Source organism: Odocoileus virginianus, chromosome 12 (assembly GCF_023699985.2).
Source record: "Odocoileus virginianus isolate 20LAN1187 ecotype Illinois chromosome 12, Ovbor_1.2, whole genome shotgun sequence".
NCBI lineage: Eukaryota > Metazoa > Chordata > Mammalia > Artiodactyla > Cervidae > Odocoileus > Odocoileus virginianus.
Genome location: NC_069685.1, coordinates 10,704,531 through 10,722,159, shown reverse-complemented (window position 1 = coordinate 10,722,159; position 17,629 = coordinate 10,704,531). Strand labels below are relative to the sequence as shown.

At 40.6% G+C, this 17,629-nt stretch overlaps 1 long non-coding RNA gene across 7 annotated transcripts in view; it reads right to left on the bottom strand.

Moving 5' to 3' along the window:
• LOC110142181 (uncharacterized) overlaps window positions 1–17,629 on the bottom strand; it is a 175,373-nt gene that overhangs the window by 33,692 nt on the left and 124,052 nt on the right. For all 7 annotated transcript variants that reach the window (XR_011490590.1, XR_011490588.1, XR_011490591.1 and 4 more), the window contains 2 exons: window positions 17,505–17,584; window positions 16,927–17,161 (listed from right to left, as the gene is read on the bottom strand). This is a non-coding gene — a long non-coding RNA (uncharacterized lncRNA). The remainder of the gene's footprint in view (window positions 1–16,926; window positions 17,162–17,504; window positions 17,585–17,629) is intronic.

Here is a 17,629-nt window from a genome sequence, read left to right as displayed (position 1 = left end):
AGAGCAGGTGAGGAACGAAAAATAAATAGAATATTACTGTTAGCATTATTTTATTAGGCTCTCCTTTTACTGAAAAATGGGGTTAAACCATACTTTTTTTAAAGGGTGAACTTGTTTACATATTGAAAAAAAAATAAAAGTTTAGGCTTTTGTCAGATTTTAATCTTTCTTAGGTATATAAATGCTCTGACTAAAATATTAAAGCGAATTGCCTTTCATAGCTGTATGTTTTCCCATTGCTCTTTAAAAATGTAAGTATACTTTATTTTAGAATAATTTTAGATTTATAGAAAAGTTGTAAAGATATTAGAGAAAATTCCAGTGTACCTCTCACCTAGTTTCTCCTCATGTTATTATCTTACATTACTATTTGGGTTGCCAGATTTAGCTGATAAAGTGCCGGACATCCAGTTAAACTGGAATTTCGGATAAATAACAAATTATTTTTGTAGTTTAAGTATGTCCCATGGCATACTCTAAGTGCTATTACATATTTGTCACTACTAAGGAACTAATATTGGTCAGCTAAACTCTAAGTTTTATTCAAGTTTCACTAGTCTGTCCTAATGTCTTTTTTTCTGTCTGGGGATCTCGTTCAGAATACCACATTATAATTAGTCATCCTGTCTTCCAAGCTCTTACAGTCTGTGACAGTTTCTCAGACATGCCATTTGTTTTTAAATACAGTAAAAAATGAGCTAAACTAGTCACTGATAACCTACTAGTGGTACTAAACTCTTAGTGTCTCTTTTTAATGAATACATTTCAAAAATGTGTTTAACTGATAAATCATTTTAATGTCTATAAAGCTCTCTGTGAAATATTATAAAATCATAACAAATTCTTATTTTACATCAGAAATTTCCATTTTTAATATCAGGAAAAAACCCTGTTAGCAACTTATAAACATGTCCAGGATCATTGTCAAATTGGAAATATTGTGTCCTATCAAATATTAAAGTTATCATGGTCTTTGAATGTGAAAATAATGACTCAAACCTTTCCAATAATGTACCAGCATTTTATTCAGTTTCAACACTTATTTCCTCAATCTTTCTGTAGAATGTGCGTGCTTCTAATAGCAGATCCTTGAAAGGTGGTAATTCATATTTGTTGTAAACTTCATTCGTAGCCATGCATACAAAGGTTTATTTTAATTTTTTTTTTCAGAATTTTCCCAAGAAGGTTAAAATTAAAAAAAAAGGGGGATGGGGGGTTCATCCACATAGCAGAAAATATTTGAAGCTTGCAGCTTCTAATTTAGGTTGATCTTCATTAGTTTAAAATTTCCTGCTTTCAAACTGTTAAACATTATGGGAATCATGAGCATTTCAGACAGTTGCTTCTTGTGACAGTTTTCATTTCTTTCCCCCGCTGACAGTTCCTATAATGACTTTAATCATAGAGTCTGGAAAGGGACCGGCTATTGAATAGCAACAAACTCAATGGTCAATGTCTATGTCACTTTTCTGGGAGCAGGACTTTCTGAGCATCAAGGAGCCGATGCTCAGAGCCTCCTGGAAAAGTGCTAAGTGCATTAAGTCTCTGTCAATCACATCTGTAACACGCAGACCAAATTACTACTATTTGGCTCAAGACATTCCATTGAAACTTATTTGTGTGGTGTTCGGATCTGTGTACCGTATATAACTAATGATGATTGTTTATGGAAAGGTGCCTGTCCAATTATTTTTGAAGGAACACAAGAATGCAGAATGACTGGAAGCATCAGGTTTTTGCCAGAGAATGCCTCAGGTAAGAGGAGAATGGCTAGAGGCTATAAGGAATCACAAGAGACAAGTCAGAGTCGTAAATTGGGAAACTGACATATCTCATCTAATATACTTGCTAACTAGGCCTTTAAAAACCTTGACATTTAACTAAGTTTGTGGAAAAGTTATGGGTTTTTGTCCTTTTCTGTGGGCTGTAACTCATTAATCCGGTGAATTAAGGTGTTGATCACTGTGCCCAATATTAGCAGATGATGTATAGAGAGGCAGGTAAGTGTCTGGCGGCTGAGTGGCTGTTTACCTAGCCTGAGCCTCTTTCAAAGTCAAGTCAGTCAAAAGTGATACTCAGGTTATTTACCCTTTTGGTACTTCAGGGCTTGAAATGGCATGAAAGAAGCCTTTCATTTGGCAGAGGCATTTAAATAAAGCTTTCGAAAGGCTGATGTGTTTGGAAGATGATGGGCTCTTTATGGAAATAAACAAGTTTCTGGGAATTTTAAGAAAACAGGAAAAGGAATGCAAACTTTCCAGTGAATGTCATCTGCTTCAATATCTGATTTTGATCAAATTCATATTATTTAAGGGCAGAGTGATGGCCCGTGGCAAGATAATCTTTGGCTTTATATGTTTATGTTCTTGAGGGAGGTTTAACTTTTCCATAACAGTAGACTCCAGAAACATTAAGAAATAAGACAAAATATAGATCATTTATAATCAGAAAGCAGCAGTTTCCCAAGAAAGGCAGAAAGAGAAGTGCTTCACTAACCACCTAGTAAGATAGTTGAGCTTTTTATTCAGTATTTAAGTAAGTACTTGTTAAAAGGAACTTCATTAAACTGAAATGCTTCAAAAGGAGGTGGTGGCATTTGCCTTCATTAAATACTGTCACCAAAATCAAATCAAAATGATACACTCCTTTTTTATGTATAATTGCAAGGCTCACATTCTTAATATATTTTTATACAGTGGATGATTAAGACATCCAGAGACACTTTAGAAAATGTTGAGGTAAGACTACCTAGCAATTAATGTGTGAAAATTACTACCTAGAAACCTTAGGAAACTATTGTAACTCTCTTTTCAAGTTATTAAAAACCATGTGTGTATGTTTCCTCTTTCACTATTTATCTATGAACTGTAAGATTCATCTCTTTGAAATTTTTAAAATTAAGATAAAAAGGCTTTACTTCTTGCTTCTAAAATGGTCATGGACAACTTGTAGCACTTACGAATTTTTTTGTCTGTATGAAAATAATTCAAAACACATACTTTAAGGAACATTATAAATTATCTCCACTAGTTCCCTCTTTTGGGTTAATTATTGTCAACAATATTTCAAGCCAATATTCATTTAGCATTTTGTATGAACTTGGCATAACATTAAATTCCTCAAGGAAAACATAAAGGAAGTTTAAGACATGGTCTTTACCTTCAAAGGAGTTCTAATTTCATGTGGAAGACAAATCCAACACATACAAAAATGAAAAGCACAGGGGGACAAAGTACAATGATATGTAGTGATTAATAAAGACCTTTTGTAATAAATAACAAAACACCATGTTATGTGGTTTAAGGAAAATAAAAAGAAGTACTTATCGCAGTGCAGAAAAGGAAGGTCCCTCTGGACTGAGGAGTCCAGAAAGGTCTCTGTAGTGACCCCAGGGTTGAGGCGGGAGGGCTGTGTTGTCCATGAGTGATAAATCAGGGTGGCATGTTTTGAAAAAGTGGTATTTGCCTTATTTGGTGATTAGTCCAGATGTATAGACCTAGAGATATGCTTGAATATCTCTATGCTGCTGCTACTAAGTCACTTCAGTCGTGTCCGACTCTGTGCGACCCCAGAGACGGCAGCCCACCAGGCTCCCCCGTCCCTGGATTCTCCAGGCAAGAACACTGGAGTGGGTAAATATCTCTACAGGCCACTCCAAAGCCAGAAAGCAAACTAGAGACAGTGGTACTGAAATTGATACCAGTCAGGATTCTTGGCCTTCCCCAATCCATAGAAATTGATAACAGGCCAGACAGGAAATTCAGGCCAGGCTTCTGGGACCACAGGAGGGTGTGAAAACAAGTAGCAGGTTCCCTGGCTTGCTCTCCAAGGGGGGCCAAGCTGGCTTCTTTTATGGGATGAGGGTAGGGGTGTGTCGAGGGATGAGGACAGAGGGCTGGTTTAGATGGTTGACCCACCCCTTAAGTAGTGTTGTGTGCAGAGGTTGTGTGCGGTACCCTTCTTTTGCTCCCAACACTTCAAAAGTGGCAGCTGGTTTTTTGGCGTGGGTTTCTTTCTTTCTTTCTTTTTTTTGTATCTAGTTGTCCAGAATTTGCCTAATTGCATGTGCATGCAGTTATTTTTTGTCCCTTATAGTTTCTTTCTATTTTGTTGCTTGAGGAGATGTCTGTCCAGATGCAAGCACTGCTGCAAAAGGTCCTATGTTCCAGGTCCCAGCCTGTCTCAAAATGGCCAAGGAGTTCATAAGGGTAGTAGGTTATCCTTGACCAAGAGGGTAGCATTGGATGAAGGAACATGGAGAACACACGGTGTGTGCTTTGCACAAGTGTCCACCACATTGGTGAGTTACTTAAACTTTCTAAACCTGGTATTCCTTGTCTGTTACATAGACCTAATTATAGCTCCAATCTCATCAATGTTTGTGCATAATAAATGCCAAAGGGACACCAATACTGCTGACCCCACAGGGCTGTGGTGGGAATCCATTGGGATAATATGAATGGTGAGGTTTAGGAGGAGCAGAGATTGGAAGTGCCAAGGAGTATACCCACTGATCTCAGCCTCGTGTTTATGAGAGATTGGGCTGAGAATGCAGGAACTCAATCTAGATGTCTCTGTTTATATCTCAAATGGAGGTGAGTCTACAGGAAGTAACTCAGAAATTAGTGAATGTCGTGATGTTGGTTTGTTGTGTTTTCATGCATTGCCTTTGGAGAGTAAGGCTTAGGGAAAGGCTTTGCACATAGGGACCAAGTTGTTCTTCATCCTGGGGTGGAAAATGAGCTCCCATGGATTACGTTTCAGATAATAGGGATAACTGTCCCCATAACTGTCCTTCTTTAGAACTGAAGAAGAAATTTGGAATCAGAGTAGAAGACACATTTGCAAGGAAGTCTCCTTGCCAACATGAGTTGGCCTCTGCAACATGCTGGAAGAAAGGGGTGGGAGATCACTGTATTGTAGAGGCTTGGGTCTCAGAGTCGCAGGAGCCTCAGAGGGTCTTGAGCCCAAAGAGCAATCATACCTCCAATTTGAAGTCTTCCAAATATTATTCCATTCTGGTCCCCAAAGTCATCATGAATCTTGCTAAAATATTACAGCTCAACTTTCCCTATTACAGAAGGAAATATGAGAGGCATCTGAGCCTACAGTTGAGGCAGAGCTGTGCCGAAGGGAACAACAGCTGCTGGCTAAGTGAACCAATCCTTGTGACAGGAAAAGGAGACCGGCAAAAGCCCCAGGAGTGGCCAAGACCCACACCAACACGGCACAGAGAGCCAGGTTTGGGGGCGGGAGGAATTTCCTGGGGTTCCAAGAAATTCATGGAAGAAGCACTGGTAAAGATGCTGGACATCTGATAGTGACATGGGGTACAAACCAGACGACTGTGACCTGGGTACAAAGTCTCATAGCCCACCAATGTATGGAGTTCCTGGGTTACATAGGATTGTTGTGAGGTTGAAGTGAGATAACAGGTGAAAAGTCTTAGCATAACATCTAACTTGTAGTAGGCTGACATTAATATCCATTGTAGCTGATGTTATTGTGATTGACCATGCTATAGCAGGCTTCCCAGGTGGCTTAGGGGTAAAGGATCCACCTGCCGATGCAGGAGATGCAAGAGATGTGAGTGCGAACCCTGGGTGGGGAAGATCCTCTGGAAGAGGAAATGGTAACCCACTCCAGCATCCTTGCCTGGAGAATCCCATGGACAGAGAAGCCTGGTGGGCTACCGTCTATGGGGTCACAAAGAGCCGAACACAACTGAACCACTGAGCATGCATGCATGGGATAGCGCATTAGGGGATTACGTAAGGGCACTGGAAAGAAGGCCATAGAATATGTGCTCCTTACGCGAGTTCTGCCAGTACCCAGGTATGCCGAAATGGCATCACCGTGTGCACAGAGAGACCAAGGTGTGACTAGGGGGTCATTCTTCACCACTTGTCACTTTTCCAACTATGGACAAGATACCCAGAAGTGCGATTTTCTAAAAACGACAAATCACAAATAATTCAACAGATGTGTTTCAGAAGGTCATGAATCTGTGGGAGCAGGTAAAAGCCTCCATTGGTGGGTGCATAGAAGCAGTGGCAGCCCTTTAGGAGCTGGTCCCTTTTCCTCTCATGAGACCACCAGAGCGCCCCTGGAGCAGGCCGATAGTCTAATAAGCCCCAAAATAATTGGGTGTCTTTATTCTTCTATGGGATTATTGCTCAAAGATGGTGTGTGTGTGTGCGCTCAGAGCATGTGACTCTTCGTGACCCCGTGGACTGTAGCCCACCAGGTTCCTCCACCACTGGAATTCTCCAGGCAAGAATACTGGAGTGGGTTGCCAACTTCTCCTCTGGGGGATCTTCCCAACCCAGGGATAGAACCTGCGTCTCCTGTGTTACCTGCATTGGCAAGAGGGTTCTTTACCACGAGTGCCAGGGAGCCATTTGACACAAACACAGGCCCCCGTGAAACATGAGTTGGAGGCAATCTTCTGTGTCTAAAGGCATCTACCTTTAGATGGACAATCGTCCTGGACCCCTGGTGGCGAGAGGACTAGAGCATGGCAGGTGACATTGGCAGGACTGGCGATAGGAAGCTTATACAAAGCAGAAGGCGGAATTGATATGAGGAGTTGGATGGATGTCTGGCCAGTAGAAATCAAGACACAGGAAGAAGGGTGAGCCTCAGATGAGACACAGCACCAGCTTCTCAAAATGTTACCTGTCCCAAATAGTTTTACCAGCAGCAAGCAGCAGGTGGCAGTGTCCCCAAACAAGAGGGTGGCCTCTGGCCAGGTGGGGGCCTGCACTAGCTGGGCCAGAACATATGTAGCAGTCTTACAAAACCAAGAATTAGCATTTATCAAGAAGGAAACCCCATGGACAGAGGAGCCTGGTGGGCTATAATCCATGGGGTCGCAAAAGAGTCAGACACTACTTGGCAAGTAAACAACAACAATAGCAAATTTATGTATAAGTTCTATTTAAAGTTCTTAAGTGAATTAACTCATTCAATCTCCCAACAACTGTATTTAATCAGTAATATCATTATCTTAGGCATGCGTTAGCCTCAGGGCCTTTGCACCTGCTCCTTTCTATCAAAGAAGCACCAGTTACATGCACAACTTATTCTTCACCACATTGAGACCTCTGATCAAATATCATCTTCTAAGAGAAGATTGTTCTGATGACTCTACCTGAATACTCTTTATTCTCTTACCATACTTTATTTTGCTGCATAGCTCTTCTCTTTCTGACAGTATATATTAATATTTATTCGTGCATTGTCTACTTCCCCTCCAGAACTTAAGTTCCACGGCAACAGAGAACTTATCTAGTTTGCTTATGGCTGTATCCTCAGCAGCCCCCCAAATAGTAGCCTTCCCTGACAAGGAGCACAACAAATAATTGTTGTATGATGAAATTTTACTTTGTAAGGAAGAATCTGAATTACAGATTTAAGCAAATTATAGTTTACACAAATTGCTCAAAGTCTCAGAGTCACACGTGGAGGAATCAGACTTGGAATCCATGAAGGGTAGGTACCTCCAAGACCTTAGCTCCTGGCCTCTATTCAGCATTGCCTCAGAATACTTTGGTGCAGTCGTGGAGAATCTGCCAGCCAACGCAGGAGATGCAAGAGACATGGGTTCAGTCCCTGGGTCAGGGAAGATCCCCTGCAGTAGGAAATGCAACCCAGTCCAGTATTCTTGCCTGAACAGAGAAACCTGGTGGACTGTAGTGACTGTGGGGTCACAAAGAGTTGGACTCAACCGAGCATGCACACACATATTGTAATAGCATCATTTCAGTCCTGGAAGAGAAGCAGATGTACCTCCAGCAGGAGACCAGCATGTGAATATAAACGAGGACTAGAAAGGGTGGACACCCACATCTGGCCTCCCTAGTTCTAGCAGGCAACATCTGAAAAAAATGACTGCCTTTTCAGTATATAAAAAAAGTCAATTTCACATTAAATTTTCCAAATACTATTTGCTGAGTGTCTAGCAAAGGATCATTCTCTATTTTTTTGTATAATTTTTTTAAATATTAAGAGGACTATGTCTTCATAGGACAGGATAATATAGGTGTGGGTATTTCACAGGTAAGTTTTTCTCTTTGAAAGGGTTACATAAGAAACAGTGAAAAAAACCCACTGTGGTTTGGTGAGTTCATGTCAACCACAGATTACATCAGCATCTGGCACAGTAGGCTCTGAATAAATAATTGTTGAATTAATGAAAGAATGTAGTGAGGCACAAAAGTAGAGGATAATAACACCACCTCATGAATGGGGTGTCCTCACCATCCCTTCCATAGCCCGCCATCGGCCTTGGTGGGAGAGAGGCAGAGTTGATGCAGATAACTGCCTTTGTGGAGAGTGGGCTCTAATAACTTGGGGAAAAAAGGAAAGTGAACGCTTCTTTTTTTGAACCCCCAAAGCTCAAAATATTTCACAGATTGTACTCTACTTTTTGAAAAATAGAGGAATGATACTTTTGATATGCTAGAAACTCAGCAAAAGAAAATTTGAGAGGTCAGTGTGAAACTGACTTTTGTATTGAAAGAGGGATTGCTTTTGCTCAGGTGTTGCCTACAAGTCCATCAGTCCTGTCCAGAGCTACTAATGTGTGTCTTTCTCAAAGAGACTACAGTCCCATCCCCACTCAAGGCTTGTCTGGTTTATAGGCCAGTTTCCTGAAGCCTTTAAAGAATCTTGTTCTTTGTACGTTGCATGTTGTCTCTGTTTTGAATCTCCTATCGTAACTCCTCGGAGTGAATCACAACACTCTGTAAAGTGCTGATCTCCATACACCCAGTGGCTTCAGACTCAAAGGACGGGGTCTTTGAAAGAAAGGAGGAGAATGCCAATCACACGGGGGATGACTACTAATAGGCTTACACGTATTCACTGGGCACTGACTTAGACTTACATGTAAGGATCACTTGTGTTAATGAACACAGTTTGAATCCGCAATGGTCACTTTGACTGATTAGTCATTCCATATGATTTGTGTCAGAAAATTAAACTAAAAATTGTTGGGCATTTGAATCAGGAGAAAATACGGAGGCCAAGGCTAGAAATAAAATAAATTTTATAATTAAAAAAGTAGAAGCCAAGAAGCAACTGGGAGGTCCAGATCTGACTCACTTAGAAAATGTTCACAAGTGCCCACAGAACATCTGGTAGACCAAGGAGGCTAAATCAAGGTTGGCTTTACTGACACATGCCACCTGCAAGCATTTCCTAGGTGTTCCAAAAAGAGTCATGCATACTCAGTCATTTAATTGAAGCACATTAATATTGGGAACTCTTCTAATGACAAGTATGTGGGAACTCTTCTGAAACTTTTCGCTTAGTGTACTTCATATGCACTAAAAAATCAAATGGTTTTAAAGACCGTGTTTATTTTTTAACAAAATTCTTAGGGTCTTCCTTGGTGGTCCAGTGGCTGAGACTCTGTGCTCTGAATGCAAGAGGCCCAGGTTCAATCCCAGTTTAGAGACCTGATGCTCTCTTCTAGACAGCCTGAGCTCCTCAGAAGCAGCTCCCCTTCATTTCCCCTTCCAGAAATGATCATCTTTCTAAAGAGTCCATTTGCCTCAGAAAGATCGGAATCTCCTCTATTTCTTCTTAGTCTTCTGACTTACTTAATCCTTTAGTCAGTCAGTCATTTCAGTCGCTCAGTTGTGTCTGATTCTTTGCTACCCATGGACTGTAGCGTGCCAGGCCTCCCTGTCCATCATCAACTCCCAGAGCATGCTCAAAGTCATGTCCATTGAGTAGTGATGCCATCCAACCATCTCATCCTCTGTCATCTCTTCCTACTTCCTTAAATCTTTCCCAGCATCAGGGTATTTTCCAAGGAGTCAGTTCTTAACATCTGGTGGCCAAAGTATTGGAGCTTCAGCTTTAGCATCAGTCCTTCCAATGAATATTCAGGACTGATTTCCTTTAGGATTGACTGGTTAGATCTCCTTGCAGTCCAAGGGACTCTCAAGAGTCTTTTTCAACACCACAGTTCAAAAGCATCAGTTCTTCGGTGCTCAGCTTTCTTTATGGTCCAACTCTCACATCCATACATGACCACTGGAAAAACCAAAGCATTGACTAGATGGACCTTTGTCAGTAGAGTAATGTTTCTGCTTTTGAATATGCTATCTAGCTTGGTTTAGCTTTTCTTCCAAGAAGCAAGCATCTTTTAATTTCAGGGCTGCAGTCAGCATCTGCAATGATTTTCGAGCCCAAGAAAATGAAGTCTGTCACTGTTTCCATTGTTTCCCCATCTATTTGCATAAAGTGATGGGACCAGATGACATGACCTTCATTTTTTGAATGTTGAGTTTTAACCCAGCTTTTCCACTCTCCTCTTTCACATTCATCAAGAGGCTCTTTAGTTCCTCTTTGCTTTCTGACATAAGGGTGGTGTCAGCTGCATAACTGAAAGTATTGATGTTTCTTCCTACAATCTTGATTCTGGCTTGTGTTTTATCCAGTCCAGCATTTAACATGATGTACTCTGCATATAAGTTAAATAAGCAAGGTGATAATATACGGCCTTGACATACTCCTTTCCCAATTTGGAACCAGTCCTTTGTTTCATGTCCTGTTCTAACTGTTGCTTCTTGACCTGCACACTGATTTTCCAGGAAGCAGGTAAGGTGGTCTAGTATTCCTATCTCTTTAAGGATTTTCCACAGTTTGTTGTGATCCACACTCTTTAGCTTAGTCAATGAAGCAGAAGTAGATGTTTTTCTGGAATTCTCTTGCTTTTTTTATGGTCCAGTGGATGTTGGCAATTTGATCTCTGGTTCTTCTTCCTTTTCTAAATCCAGCTGGTGTACCTGGAAGTTCTCGGCTCATGGCTGAAAACTAGCTTGGAGAATTTTGAGTGTTACATTGCTAGGCTAGCATGTGAGATGCATGCATTTGTGTGGTAGTTTGAGCATTCTTTGGCATTGCCTTTTTTGGGGATTGGAATGAAAGCTGACCTTTTCCAGTTCTGTGGCCACTGTTGAGTTTTCCAAATTTGCTGGCATATAAAGTGCAGCACTCTCACAGCATCAGCTTTTAGCATTTAAAATAGCTCAACTGGAATTCCATCACTTCCACTAGCTTTGTTTGTAGTGATGCTTCCTAAGTCCCATTTGACTTTCGCACTCCAGGATGTCTGGCTCTAGAAGAGTGATCACACCATCGAGGTTATCTGGGTCATGAAGATCTTTTTCGTATAGATTTTCTGTGTATTCTTGCCACCTCTTCTTAATATCTTTTTCTTCTGTTAGGTCCGTACCATTTCTGTCCTTTATTGAGCCCATCTTTGCATGAAATATTCCCTTGGTATCTCCGATTTTCTTGACGAGATCTCTACTCTTTCCCATTCTATTGTTTTCCTCTATTCTTTGCACTGATCACTTAGTAAGGCTTTCTTATCTCTCCTTGCTATTCTTTGGAACTCTGCATTCAAATGAGTATGTCTTTCCTTTTTTCCTTTTCCTTTCGCTTCTCTTCTTTTCTCAGCTTACAAAGTAAGGCCTCCTCAGACAACCATTTTGCCTTTTTGCATTTTGTCCTCTTTGGGATTTTTTTTTTAATCACCACCTTCTATACAATGTTAAGAAACCTCCAGCCATAGTTCTTCAGGAACTCTCTATCAGATCGAATCCCTTGAATCTATTTGTCACTTCCACTGTATAATCATAAGGGATTTTATTTAGGTCATACCTGAATGGTCTGGTGGTTTTCCCTACTTTTTTCAATTTAAGTCTGAATTTTGCAATAAGGAGTTCATGATTTGAGTCACAGTCAGCTCCCAGTCTTGTTTTTGCTGGTTGTATAGAGCTTCTCCATCTTTGACTGCAAGGAATATAATCAATCTGATTTTGGTATTGACCATCTGGTGATGTCCATGTGGAGAATCAACTCTTGTGTTATTGGAAAAGGGGTTTGCCATGACCAGTGTGCGTTCTCTTGGCAAAACTCTGCTGGCCTATGCCCTGCTTCATTCTGTATTCCAAGGCCAAACTTGCCTGTTATTCCAGGTAGCTCTTGACTTCCTACTTTTGCATTTCAGTCCCCTATGATGAAAACGACATCTTTTTTTGGTGTCCCTTAAAGAAATACAATTATTTCCTGACCCAGACATATTCAACCATAAGCCAGTTGCTTTCTCCTCACTCTATTTTTGCCCCATTTTAAAATTTTTATGTATATATTGAATGTTATGCCTGTGCTAAGTGCTGTTTGATCATTGCACAATCTTATTTTATGCTTGCAGAAACCCCACTAACTAGGTTTCCTTATCCTCAGTTAACATATGAGAAATCAGAAGTTCTAAATAAGCAATACCTTTTGCCAAAAATCACAGGGCTCAGATACAGAACACTGGCCTAAGATCTCAGACTCCAAATGTTATGCTGTTATTCTCTACATTCTATTACTTCCATCTGCCAGATCTGTGGATAATGGGCATTGACTTTTTATTCATAATATTCACCACTGACATTATGTTACCCTTCCACTTATGGCCAGAAGACCTTCATACCACAAATACTTAATCTATTTATGCTTCATCTAGAAAAATGGTTATTATTTTAGCACCTACCTTAGAAGAAAGTTATGGGAATTAAGAGAGTTAATCTATGTAGAAGAATCAGAACCATGCTTGGCCAACTGTAAGCATCAGGTTAGGGTTGATAATTGTTATTAGTGGGCTTCTCTTGTGGCTCAGCTGGTAAAGAATCCATCTGCAACGTGGGAGACCTGGGTTCAATCCCTGGGTTGGGAAGATCCCCTGGAAAAGGGAAAGGCTACCCACTCCAGTACAGGAAAGGCAGTGGGTGGTAATGACAACAGTGGTTGTCAATGTACAACTACATTGTACAACCACAATAGTTGTAGTGGCTCATTTATTTGTTTAGGCATTTACTATCTGTCTCCTTCACTATAGCATAAGCTACTTAAAGGCAGAAACTTTGTTTAGTTTACTGTGTATTCTCCTTGTCAAGAACAGCACTGAGGGACTTCCCTAGCAGTCCAGTGGTTAAGAATCCTGCTTCCAATGCAGGGGGCACAGGCTCAATCTGGTTAGGGAACTAAAATCCCATATGCCGTGTGGCATGGCCAAAAAATTAAAACTAGTGTAGAGCACACAGTAAAGCCTTAATAATCATTTGTTAAATGCATGAATACATAAATGACTTCAAGCCTTCAAATTCCTTTTTCTGTGACTTTCGGGACATGAGAGCTAAAGTTCGCAAGGGGGTGAACACAGTCCCCACTGTCAAAGCTGCACAGACCTGGTCTGGTGTCCCCATTTGTCCAAAACCCCCATATGCCCAGAGAGAAAGTGGATACCACTTATAATCTGAATCATGCTGATGGCCTTCTCTCCTGACATCTTCTTCCCAGAGACCCTGAGGACAGCTGAGTCATTCTTCACTCCCGTCACCCTGTCCTCCCCTCTCCATCCCATAAAAATGAAACCTCTCCTTCATTGTATTGCCCTAAAGCCTCCTTCTTGGTAGGTGGTATCTAATTACTCTTGCCAACTAACATGCTGTTCAAATTTTTCTAGCATCCTTTTCGTTCTAAGTCCTAAAAATCCTGATCTCATGTGACTGTATAGTTGTTTCAATTTGCTGTATGTGTGATGATATTAGTTTATCAAAAAATATGCTAATAATTGCCCCGTATCTGGTAATGAAGAAGGTAAAGAAGAAGGGAAAACCTTCATCCCAAAGAGGAGCTTTAGTGGTAGAACAAGGCTAACTTCTTGGGAGAAAAGTGTGCTGATGGAGCCTTGAAAAATCCCTGGTCAGCATATGGGGTTGGCCAAAAATTTCATATTAAGATCTTACAGAAAGATCCATACTAACTTTTAAAATCCATATGTACTTTTCAGCCAACTCAAGAGCTTGTTTTTGCTTCCTGAAAGTAGGGCTGTGGCTCTCTCATCCAAGCAGTTTCTTCTCTTGACTGTGTTAGAAACACAAGCTTCATTCCCAACTGGGTAAATCTGGAATCTCACTTGCTTCTCTCCTTTGCAAAGTAGCAGAGCTTCCTGAGAGAAACTGTGAGTGAAGACAGACAAGAAGAGAGAACACAGAGCAGGAGAAGACAAGAAATCAGTGCAGGGCGCGGTGGCAGGAGAGAAAGGGCAGGCCAGGCTGAAGGGAAACGGGAGAACAGAGAGAGCAGCGAAGTGAAGAGGGAAAAAGGAGAAAATGCAAGGGAAAAGCGGAGAGCAGGAGAATGAACATAGCAAGAGGATGAAATGAAGAGGATCCCACCAGGCGCTTGAGACCAACCAGCAGAGAAAGGAGGGTGAAAAGAAAGACAGGATGCAAATGCAGTAAGATGTGGAGGAGCCAGCTGTCAGTGCCCTAGGTGAGAAAGGCTTGATCGTAAATAAAATGTGCATTGTTCATTTATAACTCCGATGGCTTATATGATTTATGATATATCTAGGTGTTCCGTTTAATCTTATTAAGTTGCAGTGCTTTTTAGTTAAGCTGGAATCTGGCTGAAGGGAAGAATGTAATTGGAGAAAAGAGAAGCATTGCCAGCACACTCTATGAGATAAAGGAGACAGTATGTTTGGTTCTCTACTTTCTTGACACCACTCTCCTGTTATCCTCTCCTGATGTATGAGTTGCACATCTTCTTTCATCCTGGTCACCAGTCTCTCAGGCTTTATTCTCAAACAACAGCATCCGAAATCTGTGCTTCTGACCTAAGTATCTATTGACAGATGAATGGATAAAGAAGGTGTGGTACATATATATACAGTGGAATATTACTCAGTCATTAAAAGGAATAAAATGCTGTCATTTGCAGTAACATGGATGGATCCAGAGATTATCATACAAAATCAAGTAAGTCAGAGGAACACAGGTATTATACTATATTGCTTACGTGCGGAATCTAAAAAAATGATAAAAATGAACTTACAAACAGAAATTAACTCACAGACATAGAAAACAACTTATGGTTATCAAAGAGGAGAGATAGGGAAGGACAAATTAGGAGTTTTGGATTAGCATATACACACTACTATATGTGAAATATTATAGCTTGTAGTAGAAAAGAATCTATAAAAGAATATACATAATAAGCTGTAATGGAAAAGAATCTATAAAATTATATATATATACACATGTATATATATATATATATATACACACACATATACATCACTGAATCAAGGTTTCCCAGGTGGCACAGTGGTAAGGAATCTGCCTTCCAAAGAGACATGGGTTCAGTTTCTGGGTTGGGGAGATCCCCTGGAGCAGAACATGACAACCCACTCAAGTACTCTTCCTTGGAAAATCCCACGGACAGAGGAGCCTGGCAAGCTATAGCCCATGGGATTGTAAAGAGTCAGGTATGACAAATGACTGAGCACAGCACATATAACTGAACCGCCTTGCAGTATACCTGAAACTAATACAACATTGTAAATTAACTATATTTCATTAAAAAAACAATCTGTGCTTCTTAGTGTAATAACTGATTTCTAATAGCTCAAGGACTTTTGACCTAATGTTGCCAGTTGGATTGGGGCAGTCTCTCCAGAAGGGCCAGATTCAATCTAATGCAGCTTTCGGTTGTCCTCCCGTGTCCCCAAATATTGCTTTAAAGCTACTGACTTCAGCTGAACTTATTACACATGCTTGTTCCTTTCTAGTGTTGATGAGGACTTGGGCAGACAATGCATTTTTAACTCCAACATGAGTGCTGGGCTGAATGAATTGCAAGCTAGAATCAAGATTGCCAGGAGAAATATCAACAACCTCAGATATGCAGATGATACCACACTAATGGCAGAAAGCAAAGAGGAACAAAAGAGCCTCTTGATTAAAGTGAAAGAGGAGAGTGAAAAAGCTGGCTTAAAACTCAACATTCAAAAAACTAAGATCACGGCAACTGGTTCCATCATTTCATGGCAAATAGATGGCAAAAAAGTAGAAAGTGTGGCAGGTTTTATTTCCTTGGACTCTAAAATCACTGCAGATGGTGACTGCAGCCAGAAATCAAAAGATGCTTGTTCCTTGGAAGAAAAGCTATGACAAACCTAGACAGTGTATTAAAAACCAGAGACGCCACTTTGTTGACAAAGGTCTATATATTGAAAGCTGTGCTTTTTCTAGTAGTCATGTATGAATGTAAGTGTTTGATCATAAAGACCGAGTGCAGAAGAATTGATGCTTTTGAATTATGGTGCTGGAGAAGACTCTTGAGAATTCCTTGGACAGCAAGGAGATCAAACCGGTCAATCCTAAAGGAAATAAACCCTGAATGTTCATTAGAAGGACTGACGCTGAAGCTGAAGCCCCAATACTTTGGCCACCTGATGCAAAGAGCCAACTCATTAGAAAAGACCCGGATGCTGGGAAAGACTGAGGGCGGAAGGAGAAGGGGTTGACAGAGGATGGCATCACTGATTCAATGGACATGAATCAGAGCAAACTCCAGGAGATACTGAAGGACAGAGAAGCCTACCACGGTACAGTCCATGGGGTGGCAAAGAGCTGGACATGACTTAGCGACTGAACAACAACAATAAGTGATCAGATAATTGTGAATTACGATTGGTGATTAGGATTTGGTGGTTCTCTTCTGACAGTCAAACCTGCTTGTAGCTTTCAGAATTCATGCTCAATGATGGCATTAAACACTAAGAGCCTCTCATCACAAAAGGACACCATGTACATGATTATCTTTCCAATGGTTAGATCAACTCATGTCAATGTCATGTTTAATATTTAAATACACTCTATTGTCATTTGTATCTGTTTACTCAGTGGTCATCTGCAGAACCAATATGAATTATAAACGGAGCTTGTAGGGCGAAAAAAATATATTGAAAATCACTGACTTGGACAGACTAGTGGGTCTGCTCAAACACCTGTCCTCCCCCCTCCCACCATCTGTGTGATCACTTCACCCTCCAGCCTGACGACTCACCCCTGCAATTATCCTGTCAAGAGGAGAGTTAGTGCAGCTCAGGTGGACTTAATAAGTGTTTAATATGGGCAGCTGAGTTTCGTGTTGATTTCCTTTAAGTAACTGTCTTCTTCCTGAAAATCCACGTTTATATGTCTCTGCTTAATTTGGTTGATGAGTCCATTGGCGGCAACAGCCAGGTTCTATGTTTTATAAACAGCCTAGATCAAACAAGCAGAGGACAGACTGTCCAGAGCTGTAAGTAGAAACAGAATGATGTGTCATTCACAGGTTACAGTGAAGTTAAAAGGAAAGGTTAATATTTTAATGCATTCTTAATTCTTTTCCTCAAATTCTCCATATAACAACCACCTATAAATAGTTAGAAAGGAGAGGGAAGGAGCTGATATGTAATCCTGATCTACTATATATCAGGAGTGATGCTAGAGTGTATATTCATTTTATAAGAAAACTTTCACAGTGAATATTTTAAGATAAGGGACCACAGGGGCTGAGAGTTGAAATATCTTGGGATATAAGCCTAAGTCTGTTTGCTTGAAAAATATGTATTCTTTCTGCCAAGTGGTCTTGTCACTTACCTAATGATAGCACATCATCTGAATGATTCAACCGTCTAAGGGTCTCACCTCACCGTGCATGATATATGATGCTATATTTCCTGTAGAAGGCAAAAAAATAGTGATAAAAAATGGAAATTGTCTAC